At 43.8% G+C, this 21,626-nt stretch overlaps 1 protein-coding gene across 2 annotated transcripts in view; it reads left to right on the top strand.

Moving 5' to 3' along the window:
• TRABD2B (TraB domain containing 2B) overlaps nucleotides 1–21,626 on the top strand; it is a 424,669-nt gene that overhangs the window by 79,733 nt on the left and 323,310 nt on the right. The gene's annotated exons all lie outside the window — the stretch shown is intronic.

The following is a 21,626-nucleotide window of genomic DNA, read 5'->3' as shown; positions in this document are numbered from 1 at the left end:
AAAGTCCTGTTCTGATCATCCAGTCCCAGCATCACCCATTGTTTGCTAAAGTTGCTAATGGTGCGAGTGCTTGCTTATGCCTTCTTCGTTTTGCAAGGTTTGGTCTCCCTGCTGCATGTGGTTGACAGAACATGACTGACACAGTGTGCCCTGTCAATAATTTTTGCTTGGTTGGGAAGTTTCCAACCCATGTCATTAGCAAGGGTATTCGTTTGTCCCTTTTCTAGCCTGAAAGAGGTAGTCGCAAACCTGTGCATTCTCCTTGAAAGGTTTGGAACATGCCAGTAGAGCAGGCGGCAAGAATTTCTGGAGAAAGCTTCCCTCCTTTGATGTTACAGATCGGTTTGGGATCTCAGCATCACTCAGTTCCGTGCTATAAGGACTGCTGCTCAGTTCAACATGCCATCCATCCTCTACAAAAGAACCACTGGTTAATCTCTTAGACTCTATGTCCTAGTGGAGTCTGGATGGAGTACAGCACATACTGCCTTAATATAAGCAATTAATGTCAGTCAAATATTACCCCCCTTCCACCTCATTTTGAACAAAAACAACAAGCTTAATTGCAGAGGGTTTTTTTTTATTTTTGCATTCAAAAGCATGTTACACTTAATGGAGGTTTTGCTTACTCTGAAAACTGGCTGCAGCAATCCTGTTCCTATTAAAAACCTATTTTCAGCAGCAATTCCCCCATCCCGCTCTGCTAGTCAAACTTGTGCTTCCTTCATCTCAAAACTATGTGCAGACCAGATGGCTGCAGCCAAAACCAATTTCCTTAGCTGTCTTAGTGAGGAGCTCATGTAAATTCGTTGACATTTGACAAGGTGATACTGTGCCCAGTGTGTTAACATAGCTTCTGAGCCATACACCAGAGATTAAAAACCCTCTTCATGGACTGCTGAGATGCCCAGGCAAAGGAAAAAGCAGTTGGCACACAGGGAGGTTCAATTACTCAGTGTCTAAGCTACAGAGCCTTTGGAGGTTATAAGCATGGAAGCATAGCTGTTACGTGTCAACGTAGCTTTGCCCACATAGGCCTGAGCACAGACACTGAGTACAACTTGTGACAGGGTCAGGCCAGAGGGCTAGCTTACTAGTTGGGAGAGGCAGCTCTAAAACGAGAAACAACCTTGGTTAGTCAGGTGTTATCACAGGCAGAATGGGAGCAGCAGAGAAGAGGCTGCTATACATCTGTTTGGGCCAGCTGATCCCACTTGAGGCTGCCATGGGCCTTTTTAAACCCATCCCTGAGAAGGGCGAGTGGGGACAGAGTAGAAAAGGAGGTTCTAGAGAGGTGAGACGATGAGAACAGATAAGGAGAGAGTTAGAGAGTAGCTAAAGAGAAGACCAGCATATTAGAGAAAGCAGGAAAGGTGATGAGCTCCCACAGGGGGTTTTTGGGCTCCCTTCCCCCGGTAACCTGAGAGGTCAGTCCGAGGCTGGGAAGGACTGGTCACTTGGTGCAGGCAGACCAGGGGGGTCCTACCCACTGCCCTTTGAGCCATGGGACAGAATCCCGAACCCCAGTAAGGGCAAGTGAAACCCATACCACAGGACCCAAATCTTTGACGAGACTGCCAACTGAGCAGAGGTCTGGGCTCCAGGAGTGGTACTGATCTGATCACAACCTATTGAAGAAGAACTCCTGCTAGGAGAGGAACGCCACCTCCCCATGGAATGTTAAGATATGGTGACAGAAGCCTTATGTTGTCATATCTGCACATATACTGGGAGGGGTTTGTAGCCAGAATGGGTTTTTTCCATGCTTTGGACCAACAGAGCTCTGCCAATATCGGTCTTAAGTGTAGATCAGGCCTGTGAATTGAGACCAAAAAGTTTTTTTTAAGAAAAAGACAACTTTAAAACAGTCCTCCATTTAAAAACTCAGCACCATGGAGCCGGAGTAATTCCCAGATTATTCTCCCTCAGTTAATTTGCTGCAGTGTGTATTGTAACAAGCACCCAGGCATCTCACACTCTCGAGTCTGCCAGGAACAGCTAGCCACCCAGCTGCGAAGCAGGGACCCGCTGAGTTCCGTAAAACCAAGGTTGGTCAGCTGACTTCAATTCCAGCTCCCACCAATTGGTGACTGAGACGCAAGTTTGGAACAACACCCAACTTGCAGGCTGTTCCCTTTATCGGCACACCATGAAGTATTAGTGAGTGCTGGTCAAAACATATCGTAAGCTCTAGCCCATGCCATCCCTCCTGAGTCTGTCAAATGCTAATCTACCAGCAGAAACTGGAGTTTTGAAAATTTTGATTGCACGTGGGCAAAGGATTACCAGGCTGCCATCTCTCTTACCTTCCTGAGGATCGGGTGAAGATTCTGCAGTTTCTTCTGCTTCAGCAGGGCCTAACTCCTTCTTGGGCTGCAGGCCGAATCCAAAAGGATTCTTTTCTACTGTTATCAGTGAGCTCTGCATCATGCCCTGTGATACCAGGAATCCACATTAATGTAATACAGGTTGTATCTCTCTAATCTGACACTATATCATCCAGCAACATCTGCAGTCCAGCATGATTTTAGTTGTCCATTTATCATGGGTGTGGCCAAGTTTTCCACGGTCCCATAAAGTTTGTTTACAGCCTCGAACTGTTACTTAACTCTGATCTACCCCTGAACATCTTCAAAGAGCCCAGTAACCAGCAGAAGTGTTGGTAATGCAGCTAGACGATATTGATCTCATGTAGTTCAGCAAATTCTCTCATTCAGCACTCGTGTGGTCCCGTGGGGGCTGGACCAGAGAGGTTCAGCCTGTACTGTGTGTCCAGCAGTTGGCTCTAAATGGTGAACATTTATCTACTGGCATTTATTAGTAGCATTGTGGTAGCAGCAGTTGGGTCTGTGTGGCACAAGCCCCTGCCTCTTTTACCTGGGAGGATCAGCATTTAAAGTAGAGTCAGACAGGAAGGAAGGAGCTGACAAACCAGGGAGGATGGGTTGCTATGAAGGAGCATTTTATCAGCTGAACCAGGGAGAAGGTGGGGAGCTCTCTTTATAAAGTTAGTGGCAGGGGGATCTGTACTCTGCATTGCCCTCTGGCCATTATTAGGACTGATCTCAGGTTGCAGTAAGTCTACATTACAATGCTTGCATTCACTCCTGGACCTCTTTCCATTGCATGATCAGTGTCAAAGGAAAGTTACTGTTGTAGCAGAGAACGAGGCACATTTGCTTAATGATCCTAGGCTGAAATGAAACTCCTACAGCGAAATACCCATGGCCTAGCAACCTTGTCATTCTCAAGTGAATGTTTAATGTTCAGCACTACAAAGTGTTGTTATTAATAATAAACTTAAAGCTAATGAACATATCTGAGAATGTACATGGATAAGGGCTGTGCATTCTGTAGCAGTGAGACATCGGACTTGCACGGTTGCCAGCAAATGAATGTTTGGTAAGGTATGGTTTTCTTTAAGGAATTGGGCAGAGCTGTATATAATAACAAAGTACTTGTACCATGTTAATATATACACAATATTTGATTAGAATAAGGCCTCTGGTCTCCACTCTCTCAGATGACTCTTCCCATATGTGATTTACATCATTAAAATATCCCAGTACATTTGCACAAAGGACAACTCAACTGTCTTAAAAAACCTCAGAGACGTATGTCCACAACTGCCAAGGTCAGAGCAGCTCCATTTACTGCAAAGTTCCTACACCAGCTTATGTTGCCTTATATATGCACTGAAATCCCTTCTGTTCATCCAGAACTGGGATCATTACCCAGACCAAATCTTTGTTGTTTGGGAACATTTGATGCTGAAGTTGGGAAAACATGGTTATTTCCCCTGCCCTGCTATCTTTTCTTGTCTGTGTAGTTCCTGAACTTAGCTGGGTCTGGAAGTACATACAAGTATTGAAATATTTGCAATAGGGCTGGTCTCATGGCACTTTCCAGACTGGTCAAAAGCAAAAGTTACTGGAAATGTCTCGGAAGGACCTCTTTGCTGGTGAATTCCTGCCTGCCTTTGTAAATCCAAGGTTTTGTTTGCTATCAAGTACTGAGAGCTTATGCTAAGAGAACCCAAAACCTCAGGTTTTGCTCATCGCACTGCTCCCTGAAGATGCTCCAACTCACTCTCTTTTTCATATGCTTAACCAAAAAAGAAATTACATTTCAGGGCTGGAATCTGACGTAGATGTGGGATAGAGTGTGATGCAGAATCACCCCACTTAGATGAGCTGAAGGCTTCGTGGTACTTCTCAGAGCTTTTGGGAAGTACAGTTTATTACACCAGTCACCTGTCAATCTGTCAGTCTATCACAGTGCTAGACAACCTGCAGCCTGTAGGCCACATATGGCCCATCAGGGTACTATTTGTTGCTCATGAGATATCTTGTTTACTGTTGCCCTCACACAGGGTTGACAGATTCCACTGATTTCCATCTGCATAGATTTTTTCCTGTTGATATTACTAAAATGACAAGCATGAAAAGCAAAGGCTGATGAAGTGAGGTGTATGCTGGTTGCACACAACATTGAGTGTGAGAACTGTGCTCTCCCTCTGCATTCAATCAAAGTGCTGCTACAGTTCAGCTGGCGCCCTGGCAAATTCTAGGTATGCAAACGCAGTTAGCAAAACTCCCTTATCCCAAGAGGCCATCTTGGTTACAACAATATGACGGCCCACTAAGTTGACGGAGGGTCACTCCCACAGCCCAGTCACTAGCCCTAGGTTACCGATTGCTGGTCTATCATCTCATGGTTTTACTGTGACAATGGGTAGGTGCGTATCTCAACTCCTTCCACCATAAAATTAATAACACTGAGGAAAGTGTCTGGCGAACTCTGTGTTGCAGGGCCATGACCCCTTCTCATCTCTTCATGAGAGACTAGTGTCCACAGAAGTCTTGGGCAGAGTTTCCTTCACATTCTGAAAAGCGTAAGAGCTGTACAGGCTGACCATAATCTGTCTCTCAGTCTCTCTCTCCTTCATAAAATTAGCTTACTGGCTGTGAGGCAGGTTTTCTCTCTCTCTCTCTCTCTGGAAGCCAAAGGTGGAAATCCTCCTGAAATCAGAGAGAAAATGTCATGTGAATCAGGATGTTTTCCAAGCGATTTCTACAGATTGTATCTATGGGAAAGATGGGTGGGGAACCTCCATGAGGTCTGGAAAGGAATACTACTTGGATTGCTCCTCTCGTGTGGAATCCATTCTATTCACAGTGTGTGCACTGGTGGAATGTGTTCCTGAAAAGAATTAAACTCTGTCTCTCTTTGAAAGAAAACAATTTGCGGTGAGGCAGAAATGCGCTTGTATTATTCATACGTAGGTTTAGATCTCAGAGACAGAACATACTTCAGAAACATGATTGTTCCTAGGGAGCAGTGTTCCCTGGAGGGTGTGGAATATGACATTTGCCTCATTGGAATCAGAGGTGGTCAAACTCAGCAGTGAAGGGTTGCATGCAAACCTTGGCTTTGATGTAACGTTGTATGGGCTTGTGCCTCTGCAGTTTTGCTTAGGGTTTGAATGAAACCACAGTTTCACTTGGTACAGTGAGTTCTGTATTGTTTTTGGTATCAAACCATAAACCTGCCCAGGATTCGCTGGAAGTGGGCCAGAACTCACTCTCAGACATTCATAAATAAGTATTACTTAGTTTCAGCGTTCCTGGCAAAAAATGTTGCTCTCTTTTTGGTGCAAGAAAGGCCAGGAGACTACTCATGTGAGTGATTTTACTGTTCTAATCGTGACAGCCCAAAGGAACCACAGGTGCCAGCTGTTACCCACCTGAAGGAGAGCTCTGTGTAGCTCACAAGTTTGTCTCTGTGACCAGAAAGAGTTGGTTCAATAAAAATATTGTCCCCTCGCCCCTTGTCTCTCAAGTGTTAGTCATGTTACTTAATGCGCTCCTGGAAGTGGCTTAGATACGGTGATGGCAAGGGCAGTGGGTATGGGCAGTGGGTATAAAAGGCAGTGAGTACAAAATGACAGCCTGGCCCCACCCATGCTCTGCTACCATCCTCTACCCCCTACAGTATGTCTCCCCCATGGCTGTCTGCCATTCAGCCCCACCAAAGCTGAGGCTGTTCCACCAACTGTCTGGAGTCTGGGGTGGGGAAGGGGACTCAGCACTGTCCATCCTCTTTCTCCCCAGTGCTCCAGCTGGTGTTGGAGAAGGCTGGAGCCACATGCTGCCTACTCGTGCACCCTCCCTGACCCCTCGTGCTCTAGCCAGGCAAGGCTGAAATTATGTGCTGCCCAGTTTCCCCTACTGGGGAAAGCCTGGAGCTGTGCATGGCCTGCTCTCCCTTCCCACCCTGTGCTCAGCCTGGGGCCATGCACTGCCTGCCCTTCCTTCCTCCACACTCCCAGGCTGCTGGGGGAAGGCTGGGACCACACGCTGCCCACTGGTTTGCCCCTAAATTGAGAGGGGCACTTGGTTCCCACGGGGCTTTGGCCGGCAGGGGTGGGACCTTGAGCTGAATGTCAGGGCTGGAAGCTTGTCTCCTCAGCTCTAGGTTCTCCTGTTGCCCAGGGCAGTGGGTCCTCACTGGACTTGGTGGGTGAGGGATAACAGAGGCCTCAGAGAGCCTGCAGCATTGACCCCGGGGAGGGTTGGAGACTGTTTGAATTACCCCCCATGGCTGGGCTCTAGGATTGCCGGATGTCCAGCTGAAAGAGGGCTCGGCAGTGTCTGGTTAGACGTGCTGCTCAGACACCAAACGTTTGGTCATCCAGAGCAGGGGGAGGCTCCAGGTCATCAACCTGTGCCAGTCCCTGCTCAGCCGGCGCCGCCTCCTACCTGCAGCTGGCGCCACATCAGGAGGTGGCTCTCAGGGTAGCGAGCGCCCAGCTATGGGGAGGGGAGGGAGGTGGAGAAGATCAAATGACTAGAAGAGGAGAGGAGGGAGAGCTGGGAGCGAGACTGGGCAGAGCCTCCAGGGAAGCAGCAGAGAAGGGGCAGTGTCTTGAGGGAGGTGATGGCATGTGGCAAAGTCTCGCAGGAAGAGAGGGGCAGGGTGGACTGTCCAGGGAAAGAGATGGGTCAGGAGATCTCTTTTCCTCAGAGGTTAGAAGGTCGGCAGTCCTAGCTGCATCCTGCCACTCCCTGTTCTCTCCGCTTCTTGTCCATGATAAGGCAAAAGAAAGTATAAAAGGGAAACCAACCTGCTAGTGCCATTGGGGCTCAGCATACAGTCCTTTGTGCCTCAGGGACGCAACTCTAACTCCTTTTGCAGCAGCTTGTTGGGCAGCTCTGCCCTCCCCAGCCTGCCTCTTGTGTGCTGGATTGTTCTCTTTTCAACCCTGGATCCAGCTGGAGCTTGCTCTGCAGGGATGGGGAGCACCTGGACCCAGTATAGTCTTTTAACCCCTTCCATTGCAGTTAGGGGTTTGAATGCCCCGTCACAGGTGGTATCAGAACCTCGATCCCAAATTCTTTGCACATTTGTTTTTTCTTTCTTTCTTCCTTCATTCTGACCGTGTCTGGGCTACATTCCCCTTTTGGAAGGAGAAAGCAAATGCGGCTGATTGGAAATGCAAATGAGGTGATGATTTACATGTTGTGCACCTCATTTGCATAATATCAGCCACTCACTGTTCTGGAAGTGCTGTTTTCAGAAGAAAACCAAGCAGTGTAGAAGGGCGTTATTTGAAAGGAAACCCTGCTTTTGAAAGCACCCTTCTTCCTCATATTTTTCAGGAAGAAAGGTGCTTTTGAAAGCAGGGTTTCCTTTTGATGAACCCCATCTACACTGCTTGTTTTTCCCAAAACAGAACTTCTGGAACAGTGAGTGGCTGCCATTATGCAAATAGGGCATGCAACATGTAAATAAGCACCTCATTTGCATTTCCGATCGGCTGCATTTGCATTCCCCTTTTGAAAGGGAAATGTAGTGTAGATGCATCCCCTTTGTCTCCTTACATTTGTCTTTAATAAATTTCATTTTGTCGTCTCTTGCCTAGCTCTCCAATTTATAAATTTCCCCTTGAGTTGTAGCTCTACCCTCCAAAGTGTTTACAATTACTCCTTGCTTTTTTCATCTGCAAATTTGACCCATCTGATTCCTAATCCAGATAATTAATAAAGATGTTAAATATCACCAGACCCAAAAGAGATCCCTGTGGAATCCCACTTGAGCCCTCTTTCTGTCTAACATGATACAATAGGTACTCGGTATCTTCAGTAGTTTCGCCAGTTATGTATACACTTAGTGATAGGTTTGAAACTGTGACAGCAGTGACCTTTCTTGGTATATTTGACAGATTCATTTCCTACCCTGTTGGGAACCAGGATGTGTAGAAGTGTTAAACTTTGGATGCCCATCTAAAACTTCCAGCTATTTCTCCATCTGGTTCTCTTCTCTATAGTGTAGAAGCTGCTCATGAACATCACTGGATTTATTGTCCACTCCACCTTGACAGAGAAGTGTTATTTAAAGATGGAAAGATCAGGCACAAGGTGAGCTTGCCTGAGCTCTTAGACAAAAGCTCTTGGTCTAGACTGGAACCAAGCCTCCTGCATCTTTGTCCACCCGACTATCCTGCCATCCCCAGGTTTGTGCTGTGCTTTTGACAAGGACAGGGATTCAGAATGGTGAGCAGGATGACCTCACTGGCTGATGGGACAGGCTCATCAGTACAGGACAGACCTATGAGAGAGGGACTATGGAATAACAAGATCAGGAAGAGATAGCACGTGACAATAAAGATATATTAACATGTCCCATAAACAGGTGGGTGTTTTCACCATGAATGGGCAAGGGGAGATAACTTATAACTAGCCAGAAGGCTTTAAGGAGAGATGATGGAATGCAATGAGTTGAACCCAGCTGATTATCTAATGCCATACTCCAATGTTCAGATATTTTATTGACTGAAACTGTACTTTGCTTGTGTCCTCTGAAAACCTTCTCACAGTGACAAGTTCATTGTCAGTCCAGGGCAAACAATGGCACTTAAGCATGGTGTGTTGAAACACCACTCACAATTACATGCTACATTTCAAAGCTCTGCTGCCTGGTTACAACAGTCACTGCATTTCCACTGGAAGGTTTCCACAGGTGAGAAGAAGTTAAGCACCAAAATGTGAAGCCAGCCGTGTAGATAAACCATTAAACAATTTCAATGCAAAACTGCTCAAAATGTCTATTAAACTTCACATTTCGGTTGTCTTTGTTTCTAGCAAGTGCTTTAAAACCTGAGTAAGATGTATAGAATTCATCTTTTCTCAGTACCTCCTTTTATATCAAATATGCAAGGTCCTAATCCATCCCCCACAGTTGGTCTTGGTCCAGTCCTGTGCATGCTTTTACATTTTCTGAAATGTAAATGTTCTCTTTATAAAATGGGCTACAGTCAGTGCCCATGTACCTCTCTCCTGAAGAGGTGTTATTTTAATATATGAAGGGCGGTCATTTAATTTCATAAAGATAGCTTGTTCAGAGCGGGAAGTAAAAATCGCACTTGACAAATGCAATGTCTCCCCATGATCTTCAGCTCCGGAGGTAGAGGGGAGTGGGACAGAAGGTCCATAATACTCTTCTGTGTTCTCTGCCCTACTGTGCATGTGGCTTTGGATATCTTTCCCAGAAACTAATTCTGCGGTATAACTGTAGCCACCTAATAATTTCTTTAATGCATGCATCAGCCCAAGAATGCAGCGTGAAAGATGATAGATGAAAAGCTGCTCAGGCTATGTAAAGAGAAGGTGATGGGCTTTTACAGACCCATTTGATTCTTTATGCTCAGTGGTAAAGGGTTTAATGGGAACCTGCCTGGTGGCAAGGGAAAAATACCATGCACAAACCCAATACTTGGAATTAGCTTCTAAGAAACAACATTTCTGTTGGTGTAAATGGGCACACCTCCATTACCTTCAGCCGAGTTATGATCATTCAGACCAGCAGTTGGCTCATCATCCTTCCAGCTTACTTTGGAATTTTTTATTGCAAACTGTGTGTGGGCTCAAAGTGCAAAGTTTGGCTCAAGTTCCAGATTTTAGGGGTGTACGATCCCCCAGTTGTCAGCAGTATGTTCAACCTGTTTTAAAGGTTTGCGAAAAGGGGATTAAGATCTAGATTTGCCATGTGCCGCTTTCCCAGTTAATATTCTTTATTTTGGGGGTTTGGGTTTGGACTAATAGTTAACTATTTCTGACTCTGGGCATAGGGGCCATGCATCTGGTTTACCATTTGGGGAAACAGCTCAGACGAGAGGAATTGGAAATCTTGAGTGCTACCTATTAAATCAACACAGGAGCCATTCTGCAGAAGTTGTTGGGGCCTGACTGCTGAGCAGAGGAGAGGTTGTGCAAATTTATTCCAACCACATTTCTCAACATCATGTTTGTTGTGTTTGGAATGAACTGTATAGCTCTCGCTCGGCACATAGTAACACCACTATGTGCTCACTGGACCGATGCACCAAGGTTGTTTCCTTTTTCCCTTCGTTTGAAGAAGAGGGGAGTGAGAAACACCCTCAGCAAAACCAGTCATTTGTTCTGGCTGTGAAAGAAAATAGCAGTGGATAGCTTGTCAGGCTTATCTGGGTGTATCTCAGATCATCAGTTCTCTGCCATCACAGGGGCTGCGGGGCAATGGTGTATCTCTGGCTGTCCTAGTCTCTGCCAGTGACACACAAGAGGTTGGTCTTTAGAGAGTTGTAATGCTTTGATCTGCCTTCAGTTGTTGGCTTTAGTGAGAAGGTGGATGGGTGATGTTGGTGGACAGTGATATCAGGGATCAGTCTAGATCAGTGATGAGCAAGCAAGGCTCAAGAGTGGGCCATGTGACTGGCCCTCCTTCATCCTGTTGGGCCACACAATTGAAATAGGGCAAGTGCATTCACCAGGCCTCAAGAATAAGGTTAAATCCATTGCATTTCATTGTCCCTCTTTCTTCCACCTTTTCAACACACAGTGGTCTGCTAGAAGGGACAAATTAAATTGCTGGCAGAAGTAACATAAAGAAGCAGAGGGAGCACACGGCCTTCACAATGTGATATGCAATCGGGGTGCACCTCACATGTGCCCTGGCCTTAAATGTGTGTCACTTCTGATTTTGTCAGGGGCTACTCAACCCTCTCATCAACTACAGGCCCCACCCCTGCTCGACTATTTCCCTCAAACCCCCACTCAGCCCCTTCCCTGTCTCTTCTCCTGATTGTGCCCCATCCCTTCTCCCCCCCAGCATTTCCTGAGGCTCATAAATCGACTGATTCACACCTTAACCCCATTTCCTGCCCTCCCTCCCGGAGCTAGAACTCCACAAATTAGGTGATTCACAGTGTTCCAGAAATGCCATGAGGAAGAGGGTGGAGTACGTAAGTGTGGGGCCCCCAGCACACAACAACCATGGGGGAAGGTGGCAGAGGGGTGTTGCATGGGTCACATGTAGAACCCCAATGGGCCTCATGTGGCCTGTAGGCTGTAGATTGCTCACTGCTGGTCTAGAGGATCTGAAGTTTTCATCTGGCTTTAAATTCTGTGGTTCTAGGTGCATTACATGGGGCCTTTCAGTGGCCCATGTGGATTTACAGAGTTGAGCATAATTGAGAGGAGATGATGATACTTATGGCAGAGCCAAAGGGAGAATCCCAGTCCTGAAGGCCTTTTGCTGTGTTATGTGGCCATCCATCATCACTGATGCCTCAAAGTTTTATGGAAGAAGTAGTCTGAAGTGATGCTTGCAAAAATCCCCTGGAAAGTAGTCTGGTTCGGGAGAAACATTTGGCTCCCAATGTGAATAGCCAAAATATAGAGGACTTTATTAGTAGTGTTAATGTCTTTGGATGGGGTAGGAACTTCTCTGGTAATAGGAAGACTAATTGAATGCCAAATTCAGTTCTGTGATAAAAGACCTTGTTATTTCTTCCAGGTTTTCTTATTATTTATGTGTAATATAGCTGTGCATGTGGCAGTACCCTCAAAGGAAAGAGTGCAATAGAATAACCTTTCTCAACAGAGTTATGAAGTGTCACTTTCAGACAACTAATTTCAGGGAGCTTCTCATGAACATTTTACTGGTTTTACTCTCATGATTGACTGATTGTAACCCAAAATCGCCTTTATGTGAAATTTCAATGAGATGGCTATTTTAAGTTCAAAAGCATGTGAGAAGTACAACGGCTAAAGTTTCTTTTTCCCCATGCAAAGTTTCCTTCCACTCAAGAACAAGGCCTGATTTTGCAACAAAAAGAACCTCTGTTTTCACCTAAAATTGGTAAAGTTTTTGCTTGAAATAACTTTGCAATATTTTTTGCAAAGATCAGCTCATTTTAGTTCATCACGAAGTATAAAACCAAATGATTTTACACTGTTTTTCTGTTTTGTTTTGTTTTCTTATGGATATTCCATGCATCTTTACTGCTGCATATTTCAAATCTTTCTTCTTAGTTTATCTGAAGTAGAATAATCTAGAGAGAGCTCTTTTTTTTTTACCTGAGCAATAGTTATTCAAGTTTGAAAACTTACAGCTACAGAAACAAGCTTTGATTATATACTAATACAGAAGCATGAGATGCAATGTAAGAATATGGCATCTAGGAGAAAAAATTGTATGGAAGATTCTGCACATTTAAAATGGTTTGGAGGCTCATTTCATTCACCAAATCCATCTTATGGTAAGAAAACTATGTCCTGTTTCTAATTCTGTTGCGAGCTTGTTGCAACAAGTAAATGATTGCACCTTAGTTTCTTTATCTGTGGAATAGGAATAATGATCTTTAGCTTCCTGTTGCCAAATACTTTGAGATTTCTGGATGAAAAGCCCAAAAAGGAGAGATGACTACTTCAGTTAAAGTATCTCAGTTGAGAGGGAAATTCAGTCAGCAAAACTTTATTCACTATGTGCAGGTCTACAGTACAGGGGAAGGTGAAATTAAAGTATGCAATTTCAACTGTATGTTAATTACATAGCTAAAGTCAACATAACTTAATTATGCCTTCTGTGCCTTCTCCACTACGGTAGGTTAATGGAAGTGTGCACTCCCACCGACTTCCCTTACTCCTAATGGGCAAGGGCGGGCATGAGAACTTCAGATGATACAGAAGGGGGGATGCCCTGTAAGTTCAATTTGGTACACCCCCGCTAAGTGCGCTACATCAAAATCTGGAAGAGCAGCCTTGGTAAGGTCATTCTTTCCTTTGCTGTAGATGTGCCCTATGTCTACATTGTAAGAACAATGGAAAGTGAGACCAGGATGCCATCTGTTTCAAAAGTTAGAGGTGGCGGAAAAGGGCAGAAATATTTTTGTGAATAATTCTTGACACTTATCACAGAAATAGATCATCAACATTTCAAACATTTGGGGAATTTTGACCATTCCAGTAGCTGATTGAAAAAGATCAAACGAAAAGACCTGCAAACATTTCTGCACATTTTTTGATTGGAATTTTGAAAATTCAAAATTTTCAGCTCTCAGGACTTGCCTATGGTTACACAGAAAGTCTAACAAGAACACTGATCCCTGTTTACCTCGATTCCCTCTTCTGTGCTTTAACTAAAACTATCCTTCCTCTCTGCAAGGGAGTAGGAGGATTCTAGAATCCACAATACAGCAATGTTGAAACTCTCTGCTACAAACACATATGCAAATTAGGAGCTGAAATCCCTAACCACAGATTCACTAAAGTCTGTGGAGCTGCATGAAGTTTCACTCTCCAAGGAAGCAGTAGTCTGGGTATTAGGACCAGAGCAATGATGTCTGATTCTCCATTGTCTTGCATCTTTTTTAGTCATTTTCCTCTCTGCAGAGTAAGAGTAAATTGGGTGTAAAATGTCATCCTATCAGAGTAGTGGCATTTAATACCCACTTAGTGTTTAGTTGGCCCTGGTATAAGCGACAACATAAAGTAGGCGGCACAGTGAATTAGGGTCTGGGAGTTTTGCCATTGATATTCATGGATTCTGGGTTGGGCCTCTAATCTATTTCCAGAAAAGCCTGGAGACATCAGCAAAACGCCAGCCCAATTAGTGAGAGACACCAGAGTCATCCACGTCAACAGAGAGAGTGACACAGTATTTCTCGAGGTGGGGAAAGGGAAGGCAGAACTCCAAAAAAATACCAACTTCTTTTTTCAAGCTCACTCCTTAACACGGGGGTGAGAAAAGTGGGGGGTGGGCTCCCTTGGGGGGGCATGAAATTTCAAAAAGAGGGCACAGTATCATTGGCTGCTAGGTCTCAAGTTCATCCATCTCATTAAAAATTTTGAAATAGGTTATTCTTTTTATGTGTGTGTAGTCACATTTCTACACTGATTAATGAAGTTTTTACATTCGACAGGCTTGTTTTCTTACATGTGCCAAGAGGGCTTTTTTATTCATATGTACACAACTGAAATTTCTGTTGCTTTGGATTAAATTAGACAGGAGTGTGTGTCGGGGGCTGTTAACTGTAGGGATGAAAAGCGAGGTCCAATGTAAAAAGTTTGCTCAGTGCTGCTAGTATATGTTTTTACAAGTCTAACCCAGAGGCCCCATGGCAGGGCTGCCTCCCCACTTTGACATGTGGGTGCAAAAAGTGGGGTCCAGCAACAACCTTAAAAATACCTTGCCTGAGAAGGCTCTGCTTGAAAAGCTCCCCAAAGTCACCGATTCCCTGACCCTTGGTTGGTAAACCAATCAAGTGGGGGAGGGGGGCCTTTAAACCAGGAAACACACTTGGGATGTCTCCCAGTGGGGTACCCCAGACTCTTAACATTCCCACAGGGGAGAGTTTAGAAACAAGGAGCTGTAATCTGATAGCTGCCCTTCACTCTAAGACATAATGTAAACAGACCCTTCTCAGGACACAGGTATCAGATCATTGCCTTAAAAATAACAAGGAGTCCTGTGGCACCTTATAGACTAAAAAATATTACAAACAAATAATGCAGACAAGTGGACATCATACCATCTTTTTTAATATCTGTTAGTCTATAAGGTGCCAGAGGACTTCTTGTTGTTTTTGAAGATACAGACTAACTCGACTACATCTCTGATACTTCTCTTAAAAATGTAATTGATTCACAAATTGAGAGAAAATAACTCAGACATACAAGGTGTAGCACAGAGAATTAATTCCCTGGGATTCAGCTTAAAAGTGACAGAGTACAGGGGAAAGAAATCATTAACCAGAGCAACTCCACACCAAGTCCCAAAATAATAAATAACCTGATGGCATCTAACTAAACTTTTCGCTTCTACTGACATGTCTATGGCTGATTATGAGATGGCCAGGATATTTACTGGATTCTTTCCAGTTGCTTAGGAGCAATGATTTCTCTCTCCCCCCTCTGCATCAGCCACAAAGACCCCTCAGACTGCAATTGTTCAAAGGGTTTCTCTTCCCCCCATTGGCTTATCTGGCTGCCTCCTGCTGAGAGCCCTCTGTTAACCCTTGGCAGGCATTTATTCATGACACCCCACTTGTAAAGGTGATGGACTCTGGTCATTGGGAGGTGGGACTGAACCAAGGACCTTTGGAGCTAAAGTCATGTACCTTTAATGTGTGAGCTAAAAAGTATTCTTCCTAGCTCAGGCTGCAGAGCAGACTTCACTCTCCCTTTCTCAGTGGTCTCAGTGCCTCTGGGTTACACGCTTCCTTCTGCTGAGGAAGCACATGCAGACAGCTTCAGAGACCTCTGCACACTTCATCCCAGATAACCCTCCATCCCCTCGTAAAACCCTTAGCAGGTGGAATTGAACCTGCAAATGTAGGGGTTATAGCCGAGTGCTTCTGCCATGTGAGCTAAAAACCAGACAGCTCTTAGCGAGAGCTTTAGACTATTCTTCCCGCTCCCTGTCTCGGTGCCTCTTGGGTTACACAGGTTAAAAAGGTTTTCAGCCATGTAAAGCAAAACTAATTGCTTCAGTTTTCCTTTCACTCAAAACCCAAAAAGTCCTGTAGCACCTTAAACACTAACATGAGCTAACATGGTTCACACTCACTTTTTCTGGTTTTCAGATATGGAGTAGACAATAAGAATCCAGGGTTTGCCCACCCAAAATCTGAAAATATGATGAGGTTGGTCTTACCCGTGAAAGCTAATAAACAGTTTGTTAGTCTTTAAGATGCTACAGGAATGCTTGTTTTTGTGACACTACAGACTGACACAGCTACCCCCCGAGACTCTCACGCAAACACTCATAAACTGCAGATTTTCCTAACCTTTAAAAAATGTGCAATTTTTTTTTTTTGCTTTGAAGGAATTAGTGGAGGTGGGGAGGAGGGTTTTGCTGCCCCCTAGACTTTTCAGAGTTAATTTTCACCTTGTAAGATTGTGAAGTATATATTCAAAGGTTCAAAGACAGCAAAATCTGCAGACTCTGATGGGTGAGTAGAAAGCAGTCTCTTTAAAAAAAGTTCTATTTTTTTCATCTTTTTCTTCTTCCAAGAGCCGCTATGAGAATGATCTGGCAGAAGCATTCTTTATTATATCCTGTAATCGTATTTGAGTATCTTATTTTGGCTCTTTGCCGCAGGACCACCCTGAAGGTGGCCATCTCCCACGTGCACACGTACAATTTTGCTAAGCATAACGCCATAAATTTATAACAAAATATAGGAACTGAAGCTACTGGAGGATTGCAAGGCAGCATGCATTGAGTTGTGAAGTCCATAGATGTTTCAAGGAATACCATTTATTATATGCATCTGCATTTTATCACCTTCTTACACATAGGGGCTCTATTTAGATTGCCAAGAACAGTCGGCAATATACGCAAATTGTGCAACACATTTGTGTATCTCCTGCTGCCAGTTCTGTTGGGAGAGGCTTTTGCAAAATTTGGCCTGTCCACCCTTGGCCAAATGTCAGGAAATCTCCCCTCTGCCAAGACATCCCTTCTTTCTCATGGAATGAGGATGACTGGGGTGTCAGCAGAATGCTCCCGAAGTGGCACTTCTGTCGGTCGCTTTCCAGACGGAAATACACCTACTCTTTGAAGCATAGTGGTATAAGAAATGGGTTTGACTGGCACAAGCTGGAATGGTTTGAGTGGTAAAGACATGAGTGAGTTCTGAAAGCTTTCTCAAATGTATGCCAAGAAAATATTTACACCACATTGACAATGAGAACATCCACAGAGACGTTACATGGGATTAAAAATAATAGAACTGTAAACCTTAATGCTTCATGGCATAAGCCAAACACTAATGGTTACTGGGTTACAGAGGAACACCTATGGGCATGCAACTCCATAACTGCTAATTGTGGAGCTTCTGACACTTGCCTCTGAAGCTTATCGCCCTGAGCTCTTCAGAAGCAGAATTCTGCACTAGATGATCCCATTAGTATGACCTGGTCTGTAAAGTTAAATGTTCTTCTCGTGAATTCTGTTCCATGTGCTACAGAGTTTGTAAAAGATTTGACTGGGGCTCTTTCTCACTTTGCTCTGCATATAATGCTGGTGTCTTTGTGCCTGTTCCAGCCCCCATTGAAAACAGTGGGCATCCTTCCATTGATTTTACTAGGAACCGGATTTGTCCCTTATTTACTATAGCTGTGTCTATACTAGCAAGTTCTTTCGAAAGAGTTTTTCAAAGAAGGGGGCTCTTTCGAAAGATCTTGGGGAGCATCTACACACAAAAAGTGTTCTTTCAGAAGTAAATCGAAAGCATGTGGTGCTCCTTTTGAAAGTACCCTTCCACTCCAGTTTCTGGAAGAACACTTTCTTTCAAACGCTTCTTTCAAAATTAAACGTATGTAGATGCTCCGCAGGGCCCTTCTTTCGAAAGAGTGGTCATCACGGCACCTGATTTTTCGATCCCTGGCCCATTATTTTGAAAGAGCAGAGGCTGTGTGGACACTCTCTTTCCAAAGAACAGACCACTCTTTGGATCCACTTTTTTGTGTGTGGATGCACTCTTTCAAAAGAAGTTCTTTCAGAAGAGATCTTCCTGAAAGGTTTCTTTTGAAAGATCTCTTTAGTGTGGATGTAGCCTATGAAGATCTATTCCGAAATAGCTTATTTTGAAATAACAGCTGCACACAAAATGCATTTCGAAATAGCGCTTAGCTGTTTTACAATACAGTGTCTACACACATAGACCCTATTTCAAAAGAGAGGCACTGGAGACATTATGGCTTATTTCAAAATAGGCTCTATTCCCTGTCTAAACAGTCCTATTTTGAAATGGCACACTCCATCACGTCCAGGAACTCCCCACATGCAGCTGCTATTTGGAAATTATTTTGAAATAGCAGTTGCATTGTGTAAATGCTAGGATAGTTATTTCAAAATTATGGCTATTATTTCTAAATAACTTTGTTGTTTAGACATACCATATGAGTCCAAGAAGAAGGGACATTATAATTAATTCTAACACTGCTCTAAATTACCATTGTAATATTTTGGCCTGGAATTTAAAAAAAAAAAAAAAGACACACCAGAAACATTAGTTTCTGGGATTTCTAATTGCATAGATCAGCTGCTCCAGGCCCTAGTTAGTACTGAGATGATACACTGTACACACAGCATTGGTCCAGAACTGAATGTACAGCCAACCTCTTGTGGTCCCTTCCACTTCTAGTATTCTATGACTCTGCATACACCTGGGCTCTCCAGAGGGACTGGACTTGTTTAAAAATGCCTTAGGATTTCAGTGAAAACTGACTGAAGTTTGAAAATGTGCTTATAAATAAGCTTCACTAGAACTTGTAGAAAAAATTGTGTGAAATTTTTCAAAAAAATGCTTACATTTTTAAATGTGTTCATGAGCCTTTTGTCAAAATCTTGGAAATTTGAGCCTCAAGCTGCATAAACTAACAACACCATGAGTCCACAATGCTACTGCCACTTTCCTCTTGCTCTGTTATGTGGTCAGAAATGAGCAGGAAGCCTAGAGTCAGAAGCGTTTTGGCTCTCATCCACTCCACTACACTCAAGTCATTATTTCTGTGCTGGTACCCCAGGGAGAGTTACACTGAGTCAAGCATTGATTCAGTTTAGTGTACTTCCTTGTCCCGGAAGCAAGTGAAACACCGAGTCTCCATGCTTCCCCTGAACTGCTTCAATTTTGGTATCCCACAACAGTGCCCCATGGGAGCTTAGTTCATTTTCCCTCATATCCCCATTCTTCTCCATGGGCTGAACTCTGCCGCCAGGTGACATATCCCACAATCCGTCATGTGCAAGAACTCCCCATATGCAGCGTCTCCCTTCACCATGAGGGAAAACAATAAGGAATTATGGTATGTGTAGTTCTTGGGTCTCTCTCAGTAGACTACAGCTCTGCTGAGGCAAGATGACAACATTTACAATTTGAAATATTTCAGTTTACACACACACACACACACACACACAATTTTTGCCAAAATGTTGACTTTTTCCCCACAGGAAAATGACATTTTCAAACTTTCTCTAACTAAAGGTTGTGATTCACCTCTTAGTATGTCCCTGGGGTAGCATCATGTATGCCCTTGCTCAAATCTTGTGGCAAAGACATATTTATACCCATATATTTATAATGGATTCTAATGTGAACAAGAGGACTGCAGAATAGTCCATGCTGTACGTGCTCCGTATAAAATGCCAAAGCTTGTTTTAGACTCAATCCAGTGCTACAGTAAACCCTGTTTGGTCAGGTAACTGCAGAGTCTCATGGTTGTAATTCCTGCTATAGACGGTAAAGTGTTTGGCTATCTCTTTCCATAATGCTGGTGTGGTGCCTAGAAAGTGAGGTCCCCTCTGTTGATCAGAGCATGCAAGATGTCCTTGATTCCAACAACAATGGAGGAAACTCCCCTTGGGGAACACCAGCATCTTGAGAAATTGGTCCCATTGCTTTTTGCATAGGAGCTTACTTAGCCTTTGGTCTCCCTGAAGTCAATGGCAACATTTTCATTGACTTCAGGGGTGGGCCAGCTCGGCCCTGATCCTCTCGAACCATGAACTCTTATCTACTGGGGCATGAGAAGGCCCATAAGCAAGTGAGGGGAAAGGGCATCATCAGACCATGCCATTCTAAGTCAGTGTGCTAATGGCAAATGCACTAGAAAACACCAAGTATGATTATTTATGGGTGCATCATTATTACGATTCTAGTTTTATGGTGCACCTGATATAGTCGAATTAAACAACCAGGCACTGGTATTGTTGCTCCCACCCAAATCAGTGAGAACTTTTGTATAGATTTCAATGGGCCTGGGCCTGGGCCTTTAGAGAATACCTACTGGACTTCCATTCCTCACCTGAAATTTTCCAAAGGACCCTCAGTGAGGTAGTCACCCAGTTCATTCAATGAGCACTGGGTGCCAATGGGCCAGATTTTCAATGTCATGTGTGTGCCTAAATATGCAGAGAGTCACCCAGGAGGATTTTCCAAATCGCTGAAGCAGGTTATGTACCTCAGAACACCTGATTTGGTGTTCTACCATGTTGGGTGACCTTGGGAAGTAACTTCACCTTGTGCCATAGTTTCTCTATATGTAAGACAGAGATAATGATGCCAACCTCCTTTACAATGAGGTTTTGAGGTCTGCTCATGGGAAGTATAATGTAAGAGTTAGGTATTAATAATAATGACAGAGAAGTAGCTGTGTTAGTCTGTATTCTATCAAAATAAAAAAGCAGTCAAGTAGCACTTCAGACTTTATTTTGTTAGTCTTCAAAGTGCTACTTGACTGCTTTTTTGTATTAATAATAAGAGTCATTAAGTTAAACTAGTGAGGATTTAGCTTATAGACAGCATTAAGGGAGCTTCGGGGTGAGACACAAGGGGAATGAATAGCAACCCCTGACACCATTTGGTCTGAATATGCTGGCCTGCAAATTCTCTAGTTGTTAAGGCGTGGTATATCTTTTTCAGCACTTTTTTTTCTGCGTTCAGAGCAACAGCCTGTAGTAATCTCTTTCAGATGCTTCAGTGTCTGTCTGTCTATACCCTGGGCCAGATCGTAAGTGAATAGGATCATGAAAACCAGAATAAAACACCACAGCAGCCATTCAGTATGAAATGATGGAAATTCATGGGTTAGAGAGGGTGTTGTTTTTTTTTTTTTTTAATTTGGAGACTTCATCTGCTCCACCGTTGTCATTTTTTAGGCTTAAGTGTGCTGCGATTCAAACAAACCATTACATAAATAAAACTGAAAGGGAACTATTTTGTCAGTTTCAGAAGCTAGCCATATGTTGCAATCAGATGTGCATGAATAAGTATAATACCACCAAGAAAGGGCTGTGTATAATACCAAAGGAAGACTTGGCTTTTGCTTTGAAGAACAGAACTATGTTCCTTGTTACCGACTGACTTTCTCCTAGCATGTGCGCTGAAGTGTTTGGTCTTAAATTACAAAAAGAAGTCCTGTGGCACCTTATAGAGTAGCAGAAATTTTGGAGCATATGCTTTGGTGGGTAAAGACCCACTTCGTCAGATGGTCTTAAACTAGGTTCCTACAGAGCAGATGACAAAAGCATATGGGTGAGCATTAAAAGGGGTTACCTTAACAGAGATCTAAATGTTGAGGATGACATGACAAATCTAAGTAGGGTCTAAGGATTAACAAGAAGGAAATCAGTAGGACAGTCTTCTCAGCATCTTAAATTGGAGAGCAAGATGGATAAAATATTTTTCCTTGGACCAAACTGAAGATGATTCAATAAAAGACAGCACCTGACCCATCTTATCACTTTAATTTCCTTCAACCAGCACAGCTACAAACATATGAAATGTCTCAACATAAAGG

The sequence above is a fragment of the Carettochelys insculpta genome, chromosome 9 (assembly GCF_033958435.1).
Source record: "Carettochelys insculpta isolate YL-2023 chromosome 9, ASM3395843v1, whole genome shotgun sequence".
NCBI lineage: Eukaryota > Metazoa > Chordata > Testudines > Carettochelyidae > Carettochelys > Carettochelys insculpta.
The sequence above is the reverse complement of the archived record's forward strand: the minus strand, read 5'-3'. Positions and strand labels throughout refer to the sequence as shown.